Source organism: Panthera leo, chromosome D4 (assembly GCF_018350215.1).
Source record: "Panthera leo isolate Ple1 chromosome D4, P.leo_Ple1_pat1.1, whole genome shotgun sequence".
Lineage (NCBI taxonomy): Eukaryota > Metazoa > Chordata > Mammalia > Carnivora > Felidae > Panthera > Panthera leo.
In genome coordinates this window covers 40985312-41005131 of record NC_056691.1, presented here as the reverse complement: position 1 = coordinate 41005131, position 19820 = coordinate 40985312, and the positions used below count along the sequence as shown (strand labels likewise).

General features: G+C 43.6%; 1 pseudogene; it reads left to right on the top strand.

Moving 5' to 3' along the window:
- Window positions 1–8833: 8833 nt before the first annotated feature.
- Window positions 8834–9479, top strand: LOC122204549 (annotated as a pseudogene).
- The last annotated feature ends 10341 nt before the right edge of the window (window positions 9480–19820 follow it).

Genomic DNA, 19820 nt, shown 5'->3' with positions numbered 1-19820 from the left:
GCTGTTTTTCTTTCCCTGCAAAGAGCTGAGTGTTATGCACATGAAGTGGATGGTTATTGTTCCTGCCAAAGGGAACACAGCAGAGCAAGATGATAGTTTCTTATTTCAAGAAACCTAGTACTTGAAGGTGCTTGGAATAACACATACTTTTGAAACTAACTAAATATTTGGAGTGTGTCTTCCCATCCTTCCTTTCTGCTCTGAAAGCAAAAACAAGTCTCTGTAATTTGGTGAGGGGGATTGAATTAGATAAAGGGGAAAATCGAACTCAGTAACCGCAGATGTGAAAGTGCCCCAAAGTATTTAGATCAGATTCACATCTTTGGAGGTAAATCTCTTAAGTTTCCACTGAATCACTGAGAAAACACAGCCAACCCGCTTTGGTGACCTCACAGTCACTCTCTGAAAAGGTCACTGTAATCCACCCTGTCCATTCCATAAACTAGCAACATCCTATTAGGATGACCGTTATTTGGGGGACTACCGAGAAGATCCATTACCAAATAAAATAATAGTATAGTAATGACTGTTACTTATGGCGAGTTGTTCCATATTTTGCTATGTGCTTGTAACCACCTTGAGGTATGGGAAGTATTGTCCTCATTTTCCAGATGAGGAAACTGGGCCTGTTACCTCCACTGACTTCCTTCACATCCAGTCAGTTATCAAGCCCTGTTGGATCACAATGTCTCCTTCTATAGGCCTTAGTTTTCCCAGTGCTTCCTAGAAAACCCGGGGCCTTCTGCTCTCTTCTTCCCAGTTGTTCTTATCCACCCAACACCCTCCATTCCCAGATCTATGTGGGATACTCTTAGGTATCACAGCACACCGCAAACTCAAAATATCTAAACCAACAGAACTTGTGTTCCCTTGCAAACCCCCCATTCATCTGAACTTTTTTCTTGTGAGCCAACTGCCCAAGACTGAACTGTATATCCTACATTCCCCCCTAAGAGGTCTATTTACAGACTCCTACATATGCCTTGCACTTTCCAACCTTGCTCATGCTGTTCCCTCCCTCAGGCTCCACTGAGAGTCCACCTTATCTCTGAAACCTTCCCTGGTCTTCCCAAGAAGGTACTTTAACATGTGTAGGAAAATAAAAGAACAAGGATGTTCCCTACAACACTGTTTCTAACGGAGTGAAAAACCTCATAAAATTGGGTCCAACTGTTGATTAGTAAGAGACATTAGGGTATATACATACAACAGAATATTATACAGCAAGTGAAAAGTAAAATGAAGATAAGATATATCTCTAAGTACTGATACAGTTTGGAGAACAATATGTGTACTATGATTCGAGTACATAAAAATGTTTCTATATGCATAAAAATTCTGAAAGGCTTCCACAAAATTCTTAACAGTGCCTGTCTCTGGGATTAGAGACAGAGAAGTGGAAACTTTACTCTTTTTACTAAATATATTCCTAATTTCTAATAATTATTTTTTATTTATTTTTTATTTTTTTATTTTTTTTAACGTTTTTTTAATTTTATTTTTGAGACAGAGAGAGAGACAGAGCATGAACGGGGGAGGGTCAGAGAGAGGGAGACACAGAATCTGAAACAGGCTCCAGGCTCTGAGCTATCAGCACAGAGCCCGACGCGGGGCTCGAATTCACGGACCACGAGATCATGACCTGAGCCGAAGTCGGATGCTTAACCGACCGAGCCACCCAGGCGCCCCAATAATTTTTATGGCAGTGAATTACTTTTGTACTAGAAAACTTGCCCATTTTGGAAAAATTTTTTTCTCTTTTGAATTGTGTACAGCCTATAGTATACCTGGAGGGTCTGAATATGTCTTACACATCTCTTATCCCCCAGGGCATGTACTGCCTCACATGTCAAAAGTTGTCTTAAATTGGGATATTTTCATTGGGTATAACACACTGACATAAGAAGATTACATTTAAGAAACCCTGCTTCCTGGCATTTCCTCGTATATATTGTGGATGCTCCTGACACATAAACACACACAAAATTCACCACCGCCACCTTCACACACACGAGTAGAAACGAAACAAGGCAAAGAATGCATAACCGTTCTTCACCGGGAAAACCTGTTCATCAGATTTAGAGAGAGAAGCTAGACCACTCAGAGATCTAAAATAAGGAAGAATAAATGAGGACGAATCTGTTGATTCTCACCCAATCCCTGTTTTCTCATGGTTTTCAGGTTTTAAAATGTGTCTTGAAGATACCGCCTTATAACCAGAGTCAAAATCTATCACCAAGATAAAAGAAACGGTTTAAAGTGTCAGTGAAGGGATGGGAATGTATAGCCTTCTGCATTTGCCTCTCCCTGCTTGTTGGTTTCTTGGGAGCCAGTGTAAATAATTTAAACTGCTGAGTTGTATTCTTGAATATCTGTCATTGTGGCAAGGTGTGAAACACAGGCAGCTGGAACATCTTGTCAAAGGACCTTCTCAGGGACAGAAAACAGGATGTCGACTTGCCCTTCAACAAACAGTGTTTGTGACTGCATGCGTCTTTGGAGACCTGGATGGACATACCAGAAGCAGAATTTCAAAGATAGAAATAGAAATAGAAGTTTCTGGCAGTTTGAAAAAGAAAACCAGGCCCCCAAACGATCCACAGATAATAGCAAAGTGGTCTCAATGGCTAGACAAGGATATTAGTGAGTGTGGCTCCTCCAAAACCAGCCTTCCCACCCCAAAAGATATTTTTAAGTGTTAGTTCCACTTACACCACACTAGTTCTTGAAAGATTTCAGTTCACCAAAATCGCTTTGTGGGTGTGTGATCTGTGGGGAGACAATACCAAAATATACTCTTCCATTAAGCCTTTATTGACGCCCACTCTGTGCCCATTAGAGTATAGGGTAGAAAAGAAGAAGGTGAGAACTTCCATCATCAAGGAGCTGAGACAAACATGCAAGAGTGTGTAACTACAAACTTAGGTAGGATTCGTGCTGTGTAAGGTTTCAGAGGATTAGTTCATCAGGAAATGTTTAGATGCCCCTAATGAGCCCTACAAATGGTGAGAACCCTATTGGACACCAGGGAAATACAAGATGACACTCAGATGCTGTTCTCCAGGACCTTAGCATCTTCTTGGAGAAGACTTCTTACAAGATTTTCAATGGGAAGCAATGTGAGAGCAACAGTATAGGATAAAATACTAAATTATGAGGTACGAAGAGAAGTAATAAATTGAGGGTTAGAAAGAAGGAGAGGGGTGCCTGGGTGGCTCAGTTGGTTAAGCATTTGACTCTTTTTTATGTGTAGATTCTTTTTTTTTTTAATTTTTTTATTAACTTGTTTTATTTTATTCTATTTTTTTAAATTTACATTCAAATTAGTTCGCATATAGTGCAAAAATGATTTCAGGAGTAGATTCCTTAGTGCCCCTTACCTATTTAGCCCATCCCCCCTCCCTCAACCCTTCCTGTAACCCTCAGTTTGTTCTCCATATTTATGAGTCTCTTCTGTTTTGTCCCCCTCCCTGTTTTTATATTATTTTTGTTTCCCTTCCCTTATGTTCATCTGTTTTGTCTTTTAAAGTCCTCATATGAGTGAAGTCATATGATTTGTGTCTTTCTCTGACTAATTTCACTTAGCATAATGCCATCCAGTTTCATCCAAATAGTTGCAAATGGCAAGATTTCATTCTTTTTGATTGCTGAGTAATACTCCATTGTATATATAGACACCACATTTTCTTTGTCCATTCATCCACCGACGGACATTTGGGCTCTTTCCATACTTTGGCTATTGTTGATAGTGTTGCTATAAACATGGGGGTGCATGTGTCCCTTCGAAACAGCACACCTGTATCCCGTGGATAAATACTTAGTAGTGCAATTGCTGGGTCTTAGGGTAGTTCTATTTTTAGTTTTTTGAGGAACCTCCATACTGTTTTCCAGAGTGGCTGCACCAGCTTGCATTCCCACCAACAAAGCATTTGACTCTTGATTTAGGTTCAGGTCATGATCTCATAGTTCATGAGATCAGGCCTTGCATCAGGCCCTATGTGGACAGCACAGAGCTTGCTTGGGATTTTCAGTCCTATTCTCTCTGTCCTTCCCCCTCCCCCGCTCATGCTTGTGCTCTCTCTCTCTCAAAATGAATAAACATTTTTTTAAAGGAAGAAAAAGGATAAAAAGTAGTTGAAGTCTTCAATTCAATCCAATTCAATTCTACACACCTTTGTGGAACTCCTTGCATAGGTAAACACTTAGGAGAGGAAACTAAAAGGTCAGTTTTGGATAAAATAATTTCTTCCCCTCAAAGCACTTACAGTTTAGCAAGGCAGACAAGATATATGAGTAAATATAACTAATACTAGATGCTGTCAGTTGAACTTAATATGTCTGGCCCTACTCACTCAGTCCAACAAAAGACAGATAATGAGTTCCAAATCACTTAGGAAGATTTTGGCAACAAAACAAAATCAAAAAAAAAAAAAAGAGGAAAAGGAACAAGTAGGAGAAAGAGAAGGAGAGGGAAAAGAAAAAGGAGGAAGAGAAAAAGAAGAAGAGAAGGGAAGAGAAGATCTTGAATCAGAAAGGTTTAAAACATAAGAAACTTACCATTCACATAACTTCAAGTCCAGAGGTAAAATGATCCCAGGCTGACATTACTTCCAACTATCTGCCCTTCTGTCTTCGTTATTGGCTTCTTTCTAAAGCTAGTTCCACTTGGACAGCAACGTGGCTGCAGCAGGAATTATTTCTAGATACGACATCGAGTAGAAAATAAGGGACAGTTGTGTTTAGAGGTTTCTCTCCCAGAAGAACCCCAGGAGACTTTTGTTCACATCTCATTGGCCAGAGTCAATGTAGTCGTGGAGCCATGACCTGTACAGTCACCTAGCAGGGGCTGGGCCCTGTGCCTTAGACACTACACATAAGACAAAGCCCCCCTCCTCAAAAACCTCATCCACAATGTAGGGAAACAATAACATAATACCCACTTACAGCACCATGAGCTATCAGAACACTCAAGAGTGGGGGGCACCTGGGTGGCTCAGTCGGTTGAGCGTCCGACTTCAGCTCAGGTCATGATCTCACAGCTCGTGAGTTCAAGCCCCGTGTCGGGCTCTGTGCTGACAGCTCGGAGCCTGGAGCTTGCTTCGGATTCTCTGTCCCCCTCCCTCTCTGCCCCTAACCCACTCGCATTCTGTCTCTTCTCTCTCAAAAATAAATAAACATTAAAAAAGAACACGCAAGAGTGGTATTTTGCAGGGGTGTGGGGTGGAGGAATGATGAAGGAAACTCATGGAACAGTAAAGGTAGCTGGTGGAAGAGGAGGAGGTTGAGAGATAGAGGAGTAAGTCCCAGAGAGAAAAGTTAGTTCCAAGGCTAGAGGCAGAATCTGAGTCTTGACCAGATCATGTTCTAGGCACTGCTGGGAGAGTTATATTCCCAGTGCCTAGTGAACTGGCTGGAAAATATTAACCCTCCAATAAATGCCAGCCTGGCGTCTGAACAAATGAGTGAATTAATGATCCCAGAGTCTAAAACATATCAGGCAGTTTTGTGTATCCAGTGGGAAGACTAGGGTTTTTCATGCTGTGCACAGGAGTTAGAATTTCATCTTGAAGCTTATGCACAGTTGTTGGATATTTTACGTACAAGGATGGCACGATCACATTTTGGTTTTGTACAAGATCAGTCCTGCTGGAGTGTGCTCAAAGAAAGACCCTAGCCAGCACGATAGGTCAGCAAGTGTCTGCAGAGACACCTGATGAAGAATTTTTGCCTTCATTTCTTCAGCTCAATGGGACTACTGTTTGCACTACTCTTTCTCTGGTCTTTGCAACTGCTTGCATGTAGTTGCAATGATATTTCCTCACGACCTGCCAGCATCCTCTTAGAAGAGAACCTTCCTGCTAAACAAAAACCCTATTATTAGTTGACCAGCTTCTGGAACAAGGAATTATTTTTTAAGGTGTGATTTTTCAACTTCCTGTAGTGACTGGGCATAGGATTAGCCAAGAGATTTCCTGCCTCCATAAAGGACTCACCCAGTCAGCTCTTCCCTGCTTGCTTCCTATTGCCCCTGCACAGCTCACTCCCAAAGACCAATTGCTGTGGGCTGTCAGTACTTCATCTATTTAAAAAAAAAAAAAGGGCAAGGGGGGAATCAAAACCTGATTTAGCCTCAGGGAGTTGTTGAGGGTGAAGAACATTCTGTCTGCTAGGTGCTCTGAACTCTTCAAAAGAGTGAGGAAGGTATATTATTCATGCAAGACAGTGTTTTCCACTCTCCTCACTGGGGAGACCCTCACTGGGGAGCGGAGATGATAGAGCACTGTCCCTCCCACCATCTCTGCATATTCTCACACCAAGCGCAGCCTGGGAGACGAGGAGTGAGGGGGGGTGGGGAGGGGACACGTTGCCCAAAGCCCAGCCCGGAGAGAAGAGAAGCCCACGGCAGGTGCACAGTACGCAGCCCTAGAGGAAGTGCCCGGCCGCCAGCCAGCTGTGGTCTGGGCCAGGCTCAGAGGCTGCCCACTGTGGCCCAGTTCCTCTCCAGGGCAGAGATCCTCCCACGACTGCCCTCCTCTCCTTAGCATAAGCCGCATCTTAAACCTTAGGTCAGAACTTGAGGCCCATTAGTAGTGAATCACTGGGACTAGAATTCAGTTCAGCCGACGCACAATTGTCGGGGGGTAACAATCAGGGTTTTTAACCATCCCGCGTGTTGGCCTGTTTTTCCTTTTGGCGAAAGTCACCACCTGAATAGGATTAGAGAAAGCAAAATATTGCAATTCACTGGAGATCACATTTCCCTCTCCTCAACCTTTGCCTCCACTTGCTGCTGAAAAACAAAGGATCAGAAAGGCGACCCCGGTGCTGCGGCCGGCAGAGGAGCGGGGCGCGGCAGGGCAGGGTCGAGCAGGCTCAGCCCCACCTGCTCAGGCGTTCCGCATCACTGGCTGGCATGGAGAAGTTCACTCTGCCACATCAGCCCGGCACTTAGTCGTGCACACGGCCAGACGAGGGCTTCGCCTTCCAGAGGCCATGCAGGGGCCAAAAGAGTCAGAGTCGATGTTTTTGCCTTGAGGCAAAGATCTCTGGGTGCAAAATGTCCTTGGAGAGGAGCTGGCCTGCGTCTCATGTTCTTCCAGCGGGGAGCGAAAGATCCAGTGTCCTCACTTGTGCTGACCAAAGGACAACAGTATGGGTCTCGGTACCACGGCGAGCAGCATCCTCACACACACATGCACAGCCCACCCCCTGCCTTCCTGATTAGGGAAAGGAATTTGATGATCTGTTTTGCGGGCGCCCCAGAATGGTTCGGGGGCATTTCCCAGTTTGTTTCTTCTCCGGGACAATTGTTGGATCTGCTCAGAAGGGAGCCTTACTGGGATATTCAATATCACGCATTTGTTGCTTTAAAAATACCAGTGCCCCAGCAAGAGAAGGTCATGGACTTCTCATTGGCACATGTCCCCAGACGTGGTGTTTTCTTTGTCTTGGAGAATCGCTTAGGTTTAATGGGTGTTGCATACAAAGAATGATGGGAATTTGGTGATCATTTCAAAAAAAAAAAAAAAAAAAATTAAAAAACCAAAACAAAACAGGAGAATTCAAACAAAAACAGGCCATCCTCAATTCTTGCACAGGACCCCCAACAGGCCACTCAGAAGGGTTCTCCTCCCCGCTCAGGAAAACCTTTGGTGGCACCAAGGACCTCGGGATGCCTTCGGCCACAGAAGCCATTCTGTAACCTCCAGGTCCTCCTCTTCCCTCCAGGGCCCACAGAAGCAGCTGTGGGGCATTTTGACTGTGGTGGGAGGGTTCTGCCCTTTCATTTGAGAGGGGACAGAGCACTGATCCATAAAGGACCCTGGACATTCCGCCCCCCGCCTTAACTTACCTGGCCTCTACATACTGTTTTTCTTTTCTTTTTGGCTTTTCAAGGCAGCCTGGAAGCATATCCCTCTGCCGGCTCTGCTTCTCCTCCTAGTCCAAGCTCCTTAAAAAAGGGCCTGGCCTTGTTCACCTCTGTATTCCCAGCACTTGGCGTGCTATAAATATAATAATAGTATTAGCTACCACTTAGTGAGTACTTTGCCTTGCACCAAGCACTTGGTAAATATTATCTCTTGCCGTTAAATATGCTGAATTGAATTTAACTGACCCACATAGCTGGAATGGCACTTCTTTAAGGGGCATGGTGGTAACCCAGATGTGGAATCAGAGAGGCTTCCGTTCAAACCCTGACTTTGTCACATCCTGGTCACTTGAAATTTGAAACTCTGGGCCTGAGTTTTCTCGTGTTTAAATCGGGGGAAATTAATAGCTGCGCTGCCTGCCTCCATAGAGTTGTTGGGAAGAAAATACAAAGACACATTTGTGGGATATTTCTTTGTAAGTTCTAAAGTTTTTAAAAAATGTAAATGTCCCTACAAATCTAGTGATATCCACAGCCAGATTATATAGTGAGGCTGTCACAGTTTATGAGGAGGTATGGTATAAGGAATGGTCACATTTCCCAAAATATCTTCCCCACTGATCTATCATAAATTATTCCCTCTCATCTGGCTCATAATTCCCATGATGGGCATGAGTAATAGCATGGACAGCAAAAGAGGTTGTTGCTAAGTCACTGTATTAGTTATCTGTTGCTGTGTAACAAATTAGCCCAAAACCAAGAGTGTCCGTCAGTCTGCGGATCTGTCCCTTGTTTCAACAGTGTTTGGACAGAACAGAACAGGGAAGCCCCTTCTATCAGCCTCTGACCACCCTCCAACCTTTTTTCCAGTCACAACCTTCAGAGCCATTTTCTCGGCCACCCACTCCCTCCAGGAGCAGCCAACACCTTATTTTGAGCTTAGCTCCTTATTGCCGATCAATCATGAGCTCCCAGATTTGTCAGAATGATTCCACCCAGGTGGAGGTTGCCTTCAGCGGTCAACGTGTGTCTGTGGGTGTCCTACACCTACCTTTCTCTGGGCTTCTATTTCGATCACGGCATGGGGCTTTGGAGGATGTGGGCCACTTCTTCCACTAGTTGGCTGTGGAGAAGCTCAAGGGCGCTGAGCATCTCTTGAAGATGCAAAACCAACACAGAGGCCGTGTCCTCTTCCAGAACATGCAGAAGCCACCCCAAGATGCGTGGGGGAAAACCCTGGAAGCCATGGAAGCTGTCCTGATTCTGGAGAAGAACCTGAACCAGGCCCTTTCAGATCTGTGTGCCCTGAGTTCTGCCCATGGAGACCATATCTGTGACTTCCTGGAGAACCACTTCCTAGTTGAGGAGGTGCCCATCAAGAAGATGGACAACCACCTGACTAGCCTCTGCAAGCTGGCTTGCTCCCAGGCTGGGATGGGTGAGTATCTCTTCAAAAGGCTCACCCTCAAGCATGACTGGGGGCCTATTAGACCCAGAAGCCTTTGGAGGACCCCTCTGGTAACCCTGGTGCCAGGGCTTGTGCCTGACCCTCTCCCTGCAGCCACTAGGAAGATTTTTAACCACCCGGGAGCCCTTTCCCAAGCCTTAGAACCAAGGTAAACAAATGAAGCTTTTTGTGGCCAAAAAAAAAAAAAAAAAAAAAAAAAAAAACCAAAAAACAAATAAACAACAACAACAAAATCCAAATAAACCCAAAGCATAGGTGGCTTAAATCAGCAATACACATGTATCATCTCATATTGTTTGTGTGGGTCAGGAATTTGGAATAGCTTCGCTCAATATTTCTAGTGATACATGTAGTTAAGATTTTGGCTGGGATTGCAATCATCTGAAGGCTTTACTAACCCTGAAGGATTCACATCCAAGATAGTTCACTCACATGGTGCTGGTTGTTGGTAGAAGACCTCAGTTCTTCATATGAGCTTCTCTTTGAGCTGCTTAAATGTCCTCACAACATGGTGCCTGACTCTTTTAGAGTGAGCAGTCCCCACAATGCTTCTTATGATCTAATTTTGGAGGTCACAGACCATCACTTCCACCACACTTGATTTCTTTTTAGAAAGTAGTTGATCAGTCAGGGGCATCTGGGTGGCTCAGTCGGTTAAGCGTCTGACTCTTGATTTCAACTCAGGTTGTGATCTCACAGTTTGTGAGCTGAGCTCCACATTGTGGCTCAGCACTGACAGCGTGGAGCCTGCTTGACATTATCTCTCTCCTCCTTCTCTGCCCCTCCCCCACTCACTCTCTCTGCCTTTCTCTCAAAAATAAATAAATAACCTTTAAAGAAAATTTTTCAAAAAGTAGCTCCTCATTTGGGCCCACGCTCAAGGGGACAAGAATTAGGCTCCACCTTCTAAGGGGAGAATTGTCAAAGAATTTTTGGATATATTTTAAAATCATTACAGTCACCATGAAAATCCACCTATGATATTGGAGGCTATTAGTGCTCAGCTGGTCTACGCAGGAAGGGGTATTGAGATGGGGACAAGATTCGAGACCAGAAGAGGTCACAACTCAGGCACAGAGATGAAGGACTCTGGGCTACCAGGTCGTAAAGAAGTTTAGAGAGAGGCATTTGTGAACAGGGGACATTCCCTTGGAGAGCAGTTGCCTTGGTCTTGCCTAAAGGCTTGAACAAAAGTTTTCATCCCAGAACAGTTAGTCCTGGTCTCTTTTTGCTGAATAGCTTAGTCTCCATATGGGCAGAATTACTCCAGGAAAGTTTGGCTGATTTGGGATATGGAGGTGAAATCTTCTGCTTTAAAAGACATTTATTCTCTCGATATAGGTCAGTTCTATTTCCTCCTGGGCCTTGGCCCTGACAAGGGTTGATCAAGGGATTAAAGCACAGGATCATGAACTCAAGAGTCAACAGGGGATAGTCAAAGTGAGCATAACAGATCTAAGAAACAAATCAGAGTGGCAAGCATTGTGGCAGACCGGAAAGCAAGCTACAGATGATTTCATACTAGAAAAAGAGAAATATCTGGACCTTTAGGAATAATTGGACATTGATTCTGAAATAATGCAAATCATTAGTATTTCAGAAAACCATCATGATCCATAGGTAAAAATGGATGTTTATGGGAGTCCATTGAACAAAAGGAATTTGGGTATAGGTGAATCTCTCAGTGGCCCCATTACAACCATGAGTATGTTCTTCTGTTATTTCCACAGTTGCTGAAAATGTAGTTTGAGTAGATATACTCAGCAACTGGTAGAACAACCACAGTGGCCCCTTAACTTGTAGAGTGAGGGCTTTTAGAATCAGATAGAGAGTGAAGCACTCCTCTCTATAGCACAGGTAGTCCACCAACAAAGAATTTAAAATCTCAAAGATGGTGATCCCTACCACATCTCTTTAACTGGCCTGTTTGGCTCTGCAAAAGATGGATAGAAAATTATGGGGTATTATTTTAAGTGTTGTTAAGTGATGACTACAATTGAAGCTGCTATTCTAAATGTCGTCTCTTCATCTTGTGGGTCTGCTGGATGGCTATTGATCTGGTAAATACATTTTCTCTATTAGAGGAAGTTTTCTTTTACTGGGCAGGAATAACAATACATATTCACCATGCCAATCTTCAGAACTGCTTAATTCTTTTGCTTTATGCCATAATTTAGATCAGGGGGATTTTTTGTAATGTTTAACTTTTTTTTACAGAGGTATAACTGACATATAATGTTATATTAGTTTCAGGTGTGTAACACAATAATTTGATATTTGTATATATTGCAAAAGGATCACCACGCTAAGTCTAGTTAACGTGAGTCACCATACATAATTACAGAATTTTTTTCTTCTGGTCAGAACTTTTTTTAAGATTTAGTCTCTTAGCAAATTTCAACTATGCAATAGAGTATTATTAGTTATAGATAGCCACAGTGTACATCACATCCTTAGAATGTATTTATTTTATAACTGGAAGTTGGTAACTTTTGACTTCCTTCATCCACTTGGCCTACCCTCTACCTCCCACCTCTGGCAACCTGCAATCTGTTGTAGATCAGAGGGATTTTTGATCCTCTTAATAACAGCCCACAAAACAGAATTTTGGACTATAGTTTAGATGACATAATGCTAAAAGACCAAGTGAGCAAGCGGAAACAGATATCCTAGACACCTTATAAAACCTATATGTGTCAGAGTTCAGGAGATACATGCATTGGAAATTCAGGGATCTTAGAGACATTTCTAGAAGTTCAGATATCTGTATAGTATCCGAATGTTTCTTCCAAAGTGAAAGAAAATTCACTGTACCATGCATACCTCACCACTAAGAATAAGTGATACATCTTTGGCTTGGCCCTTTTTGGAGTTTGAAGGCAACATATGTCAGATATGGATGTACTCCTCTGCCCCTGTTGCTGAGCAATGCAGAAGGTTACAAGCTTCAAGTGAGGCCCAAGCAGGAGAAGCTGATTCAGGCCACAATACCAGCAATTCTGCCACTAGGTCTTCTGATGAATGAACCCAACGGGAGTGCTCTATGGTGCCTGTGCCAAGCCCTGATGGAAGAAGCACAATGGAGAGTTCTAGAGTTTGAGGATGAAGATTTGCTCTCAATACTCACATGAGTATATGCTTTCTAAAACTCAACTCACTGAGGTATAATTAGCATACAATACATAAAATGTACCCACTTTAGCATAGAGTTGAATGATTTTTGATAACTTCTACACCAGAAAAAGTAGAGCTCAGTCAAGATAAGGAACATTTCCACCAAACCAGAATGCTTTCTTGTGCCCCTCTGCACCAATCCCGTGTCCCTTCTCCAGAACATAGCCCCCAGGCAACCACGGATTCTGTCATTACTGATTTGATTTATAGTTTCTAGACTTTTATATAAGTAGAATCAGGCAGGATGATCTCTGTTGTGTCTGGATTTTTTTACGCAGTGTAATGCTTTTGAGAGTCTTCCATTCTGTCATATGGACCAGTGGTATCAGCAGTTTGTTCCTTTTTTATTAATGAGCAGTATGCCATTGTACGAACATACTCCAATTCCTCTTTATCCATTAATAAATATCTGGATTGTTTCCAGGTTTAGGTTCTCATGAATAAAGCGGCCATAAGCATTCTTGTGAAGTCTTTGTGTGGACAAATGTTTTTATTTCTCGTGAGTAAACACCTAGCAGTGCAATTTCTGGGACACACAATTAGCGCATGTTTATTTTATTTTTTAGATTTTTTTTTAATGTTTATTTTTGAGAGAGAGAGACAGAGCACAAGTGGGGGAGGAACAGAGAGAGGAGGAGACACAGATTCTGAAGCAGGTGCCAGGGTCCGAGTTGTCAGCACAGAGCCCGACGCGGGGCTCAAACCCATGAATTATGAGATCATGACCTGAGCTGAAGTCGGACGCTTAACAGACGGAGCCACCCAGACGCCCCCTAATTAGTGTATATTTCAATTTAGAAGAAACTGACAAACTGTTTTTTCAAAGTGGTTGCACCCTCTCACATTCTCACAAAAAATAGACGAGGGTTTCAGTTGCTGCATATCCTTACCAACATTTGGTATTGTCGATGTTTGTAATTTTAGCTATTCTAACAGGTGTATGGTAGTATTTCATTATGGTCTAAATTTTCATTCCCTGATAGCTAATGATGTTTAGTATCTTTTAATGGGCTTATCGGCTACTTTTTAAAAACTTTTGTGAAGTGTCAGCTAAAATTTTTGTTAATTAGGTTATCTGTCTTATTATTGAGTTGTAAAAGCTCTCTGTGTATTCTGGAAACAAAACATGTGTCAGATGTATGTATTGTGAGTACTTTCTTTCAGTACCGTATTAACCAGTGACTTGGGAGCAGAACAGGGCACAATGTGTTAATAGTCATATTGCAATCAAGGAAACCAAGGCAAATATTTTTTTAATATGAAATTTATTGGCAAATTGGTTTGCAGACAACACCCAGTGCTCATCCCAACAGGTACCCTCCTCAATGCCCATCACCCACTTTCCCCTCCCTCCCACCCCCCATCAACCTTCAGTTTATTCTCAGTTTTTAAGAGTCTCTTATGGTTTGGCTCTCTCCGGCTCTTTTTTTTTCCTTCCCTTCCCCATGGTCTTCTGTTAAGTTTCTCAGGATCCACATAAGAGTGAAACCATATGGTATCTGTCTTTCTCTGTATGGCTTATTTCACCCAGCATAACACTCTCCAGTTCCATCCACGTTGCTATGAAAGGCCATATTTCATTCTTTCTCATTGCCAAGTAGTATTCCATTTTATATATAAACCACAATTTTTTTATCCATTCGTCAGTTGATGGACATTTAGGTTCTTTCCATAATTTGGCTATTGTTGAAAGTGCTGCTATAAACATTAGGGTACAAGTGCCCCTATGCATCAGCCCTCCTGTATCCCTTGAAACCAAGGCAAATATGGGTTAGGTAACTTGTTTGAGTACATAGAAAATAAAAACTAGGATTCAAGAGCCTCCAACTCCAGTATATTCTTATCAAATGCAAAGTTGCCAATAAATATTTGAGAGTGACTGCAAGAGAGCAAGAAAGCATCTGAGTTACTGAATTATACTGCCTCCCAAAGAGCAGCGTAAATGCTGAGACTAAAATGGTGGCTGCCAATTTCTACCGACTCAGAGTTTCCTTCTTGTTCTATGAAACTGACATCAGGTGAGTGGTTTCTTGTTTTATTCACTGGGCTTGAGGCAGATTCCAAAGTCTGTAAATTTTCAGCCCAGTTTCTTCCAGCTTCTGAAACTATAGAATACTTTGTGATTGAAATCAATACTATGGATCCTAAGATTTCCATTCATTTGTAAATAAGAATGTATTTTTGTGTTATGTATAACATGCTATATCTTATATATGTTATATTTAAAGAAACTATTTTTTCATAATTGTTAGCATATATAAATTATATGAAAATGCATGACATATGCTATATCTTAATGAAATGTATTATTTTATAATCGCTCCTTCAACATGCCAGGCCCCATTCTGGTACTCAGTCTCCAAAGATGGCTGAGACACAGGTTCCTGACCTTGAAAAACTTACAGGTATGTGGAAGAGATGGAAGTGTTTTTTAAAAAATTTGTTAAAAGGCAAAGAACAAGTTTTCACTTATGGGAAATGCTTTCTAAAATATTTAGGGGTAAAGAGGCACCATGACTGCGACTTACTCTCAAACAGGCTCTATAACATGCATTTTGCATGAAGCAATATTGCACTAAAAGAAATAAAAATTATTGGTGCACGTAGGTGGCTCAGCCGATTAAGTGTCTGACTCTTGATTTCGGCTCAGGTCATGATCTTGCAGTTTTGTGGGTTCGAGCCCCATGTCAGGCTCTGTGCTGACAACGTGAAGCCTGCTTGGGATTCTCTCTCTCCCACTCTCTCTGCCCCTCCCCCGCTCATGCTCTCTCTGTCTCTCTCAAAATACATAAATAAATTAAAAAAAAAAAAAAGAAAAAAAAGAAATAAAAACTGTTCTTGGAGGTCAAAATATCTTACTCTTTTTCCACATGAAGTTCAGATATACTTAGAGTCCATAAAAAGGTATACATTATCTGTGGTATTAAAATTTCAAGTCAGAAAGCAATCGGGGAAAAAAAATATCTAAAAAGGCACTTGGAGAGTGATGAGGAAAAGATTGAGCAATTCTGGTGTACAGGAATTCTTTATACTTTTTTTGCAACTTTTCTGTAAATCTAAAATTATTTTGGAACAAAAGTGTAAACACTGCACCGTGCCAGTGCTGGGAGAATTAGGGGAGCACAGATGAGATGGCCCTAATTCTGCAGAGGTCGGTGAGGGCGGCTCTAGGTCAGGGGGCACGAGACGTCCCCACCAGAAAGGTGACATTTGCCCCAAGTCTTGAAGGAGAATCGGGAGTGGGCTGGGTAGATAAGGACACAGCCTAATCCCGACAAGCCTGGGAAGAAGATTAAATTCCGTATCATTTAGTTAGATTGTTTAGCATATTTTACCATATTCTAATGAGATACAAAGTGATAAGCCACGTCTTTTCGCTTCATCACCACGAGGATGCCTTGCAATTAAATAACAATCCTCTGTTAGGCAGAAGATCTAACTGCTAAACTTTCAGAAGAAACGGGAGTTGGAAAGGAAACAGACTGCTTTCTTCTAGGACTCACTATTTATCCAAACTTCCATTCTCCCAGGGAATGTTTCTGGATTCATGATTTACGGACTTGGGAAACCTTTTGGGATTTTGGAGAGGAGAGGTGCCAGCTGTAAAATTTGCCCTTAGCTCTGGTGCTGCATTGGGTCAGCAGGCCTGAGAGAGGCGGAAGGTGGATTTCACATTTAGGAGCAGCAAACCCTGCCTTTCTGTGGGCTGGAAATCCGACACTGGGCTGTGGAAACGCACAGAGTCAGAGAGCGTGCTGTGAGACGGGGCGCGGGAAGGGGCAAACGCTGGAAAAATTGTACTTTTCTCCCCATGACAGTTGCCTTTTGTTTGGACAAATAATTTGAGGAGAGAACAAAAAAGCAGTTGTTTGCTTAATGCCAAGCCACAAAAACATGGAGCCTTTCTGGCCCCAGCGAGGAGTAAATTCCTGGTCCCAAACATTCCTGATGATTTGCCCCCTGGTCCTGCAGACTGAGGTGACCCAGAAAGCACCCACTGTCCCCGGAGCCTCTTTTACTGGGCAGGGGCCGCCTCACTCATTCATAACTCAGTAGGACAGGGGTCCAGGGAGGCCAAGAGAGCTCAGTGCCAGGCCAGGCCAAGCCAGAGGGTGGCTGCGATGGGGTGGGGTGGCCTGAAAGCAAGTCATTAATGCACACGGATGCCCTGCCTGCCAGTTGCCTGTTTTCCTGGCCAGAAGAATCTGCAAAAAGAGTACAAAACCTTGTGTTCAAAAGTTTTGGAGTTTGTAACATATACAGACTCATACACACATATACACATGCCCAGAAACACACAAACTGCTTGTGATACATACATTTGGTGCCAACATAAACAGAGCTCTGGCCAAAAACCATGTTGGTTAGCAACTGGCCAATGAAGTGTTTAAAGTTAGATGCCAACAGAAAAACCCGAACAGTGGTGTTTTTCCTAAACTTGAAGTCACCAGTCAGTATTGCTTTTCCTTTGCAGAATGGTTTTCTAATATCTTCACTCAGGAAAGATCCTGTCTGCAAAAAGGCCCATGACGGGTTCGCTATTAGGTGAGTTCATTACCGTAAATCCATCCACAGTGAGTTCCAATAACAATTACAAGGCCATCAAGCCATGAAACCCAATGGCTGATTTGAATTTGTGACCAGTGCCAGTGAGAAGTGGGGGTGGGAGGGGGTTAGTTCTGGACTTCTAGAACTGCCTGGTCTCCAAAGCTTATGGAAGCACCGAGGCTCCAAAGCAAGAAGGAGCAGCTTGTCAGGCTAGCCAACTGACACTTGAAAGAGCAGGCTGGGGAGGAAACACGTGCTGTCGCCTGAGCCCTCAGAATCTACCCCTGGCACCGTGTGGAGTGACCATGTCATCCTAGGGCCAAAGCCACATACGAGAAAGAATGCTCTTCCCTATGCTCTCCCACCTTTGGGTGTTGAAATGCCACGACCTTCTATCTCCTAATGAAGCTTGTTCCCAGGGAAGGACTGATGTCTATTATTTGCCACTTAGTCTAAATATATTCAAGTCACCATTACCAGGTCATCCGATGTGCTGAACTTGAGCTCTGTGGCCTAACAGCCTTGACTTCTGCTAGAAGAACTAGTGCCCTTGGCCAGCATTTACGAGAGGATTTAGTAGGGATGAGGAAGGGCAGGATTTCTCAAAACCTGCCCCCCACCCCACCCAACCTGCATGTTCTTCCCTCTCAGCCCCCAGATCTCAGCTTAATTCTCCATTCCTAAATAAGTCAAGTTCTGATGAGAGAGTGTCTTGGTCCCAACTCCTTAGCCTTTACTGAAGTCAAGACCCGTGTCTGTATTTGATCATCCCTCTCGATCAAGTGTCTAGCCCTTTGCCTGGCATATGGTGCAGTTTGTTGAACAAATGAAATCAATGAATGGTTAAATGAGTGAGGGCTTGGATGGATGCATGGGTGGATGGACAGATAGATGGGTTATGGGTACAGAAATGAATGATGACAGGTGGATGATGGAGTTGCAATACAATTCCATCTGTGCCCCGCCCATCTTCCGACCACCCTGCCTCCCTGAGAACGCTGTTGCTTCGGTGCAACTTACAGAAGCTCAGTCGATAGGTGATGGCGCTGCTGGATGCTCGTGATGAATTACTGCAGTAGCAACTGAGAAAAGCCAAGAGAGCAACCAAAGAGAAGGGCTGGGATGATAAAAGGCAGAGAGGGAGAAATAGAGAGGTTGAGAGGTGTGCAGCCAAACAGACCACAGGCAGCTGGAGGAGAAAGGCAACGGCTTTGGGGACCTGATGGAAAAACAGAGAGAAGAGGGACTGGAGACTAGCTGTGGGGAGGGGAGGCAGCTGAGAGGAGGAATCATGGAAAAAGAATTTATATTATCAGGAAAACAAAATGGTAGGGACTTCTCTAATAGGTCTGTAGGGAGGTGAAGAATGAAAGCGGGAGGTTTTAAGGGGAAGAGAGAGGAGGAGGAGGAGAAGAATCTCAAGCAGAAAAAATTAAGTGGCAGAGAAAGAGAGAAACAAATGCTGGCCCTTCAAGGTACAGAAGGGGTGCCCGGTGTGAGAAAGCCAAAGCCACAGCTGCCCTGCCAAGGGAGGAAACCTTAGGAGACCCGCCCAGCCAGAATCTTGAAGTCTCAGACTTTTTCCACCTTATGAGCTGTAAATTGATCTATTCAGTTAGAGAAACCTGGTTTTTATTGAGTAATTTCCTCTGAACGACCTCCAGTTTTGAAAATGTCCCCAAAGTTCTCTGCCTTCCCCCGTCCCCCGCCAGGTCCCTGCGTCAATGCCCGTAAATCACAGGGAGTCAGCCCCCCTTACTGCTCGCCAGGTCCCTTGGCTAATCCTGATATGGCACTGGGTCCTCCTGGTGCGGAGACCTCAGATCTGTTTGTTCTGTGGCCAGTTCCCAGCATGCACCTCACGGGGCTCCCATCCGGCAGCTTCTCAGGAACCCCCAGCCACAGAAAGGATTTCTAACTGGTCGGGAGCCATGTCCTCTGCCTGGCCTCCGTATCAAGGAAATGTCTCAATTTTTCTTCCTAGCCCTCAAATGGGGCCTCTTGCAGATGCAAACAAGGGGCTCTTTATGGGAAACATTGCCCATCACTTGCTTTTACATTGCGTCTTTTATGCCAACATCCCTCAAAGCATTTTCACAGACAAGTGTCATTGTCTCCCCCTTACAGATGGCACCGAAAGGAGAGCACAGAAAGTTAAGTGGTTCAATAAAGGTCAGACTCAAAAAGTCAGAGCAGAGGTGGGAAACAGAACCCACAGCTCCCTGCTCCCCGGCCTATCACCTGCCCATTCCCAGGCCCAGTGGGAAATAGCCAACCTCTGTGAGCATCCTTCCCACACTCTGGCAGCATGCAAACCCCCCTCATCTGTGCTATTTAAAGCTCAAAGCTGAAATCCCATCTTCATAATCAGGATTGCACAGATCTCTGGATGGAAGGGGCCATCTTGAAAGTTGATCGAAGACTAGTGTACTTGTCAAGACTCAGTAGGGTGGGAGGGAGGCCTGGGGGCCCCCTCAGGAGGTGAGATGCCGGCGTCAGGCTCGAAGAGCAATTGCATTACCTGTGTGGCTGAGGTTTTACTGCCTGCTCAATCTGAAAGTTAGCAAAGTAGTAATCAATGAAAAGGAAATATAATTGAGAAGATTAAAAGCTGAGGGTGGGTATGGACTGGGGAGGGAAGTGATTGCTAAAGAGGTCCATTTGTATAATTCAAAGGTCGATGCCTCTCATTAAACTCACATCTCCAGACACTCAGGGGGATGAAAGAGAATCTCTCCATGCTGACTGGCTGACACCTAA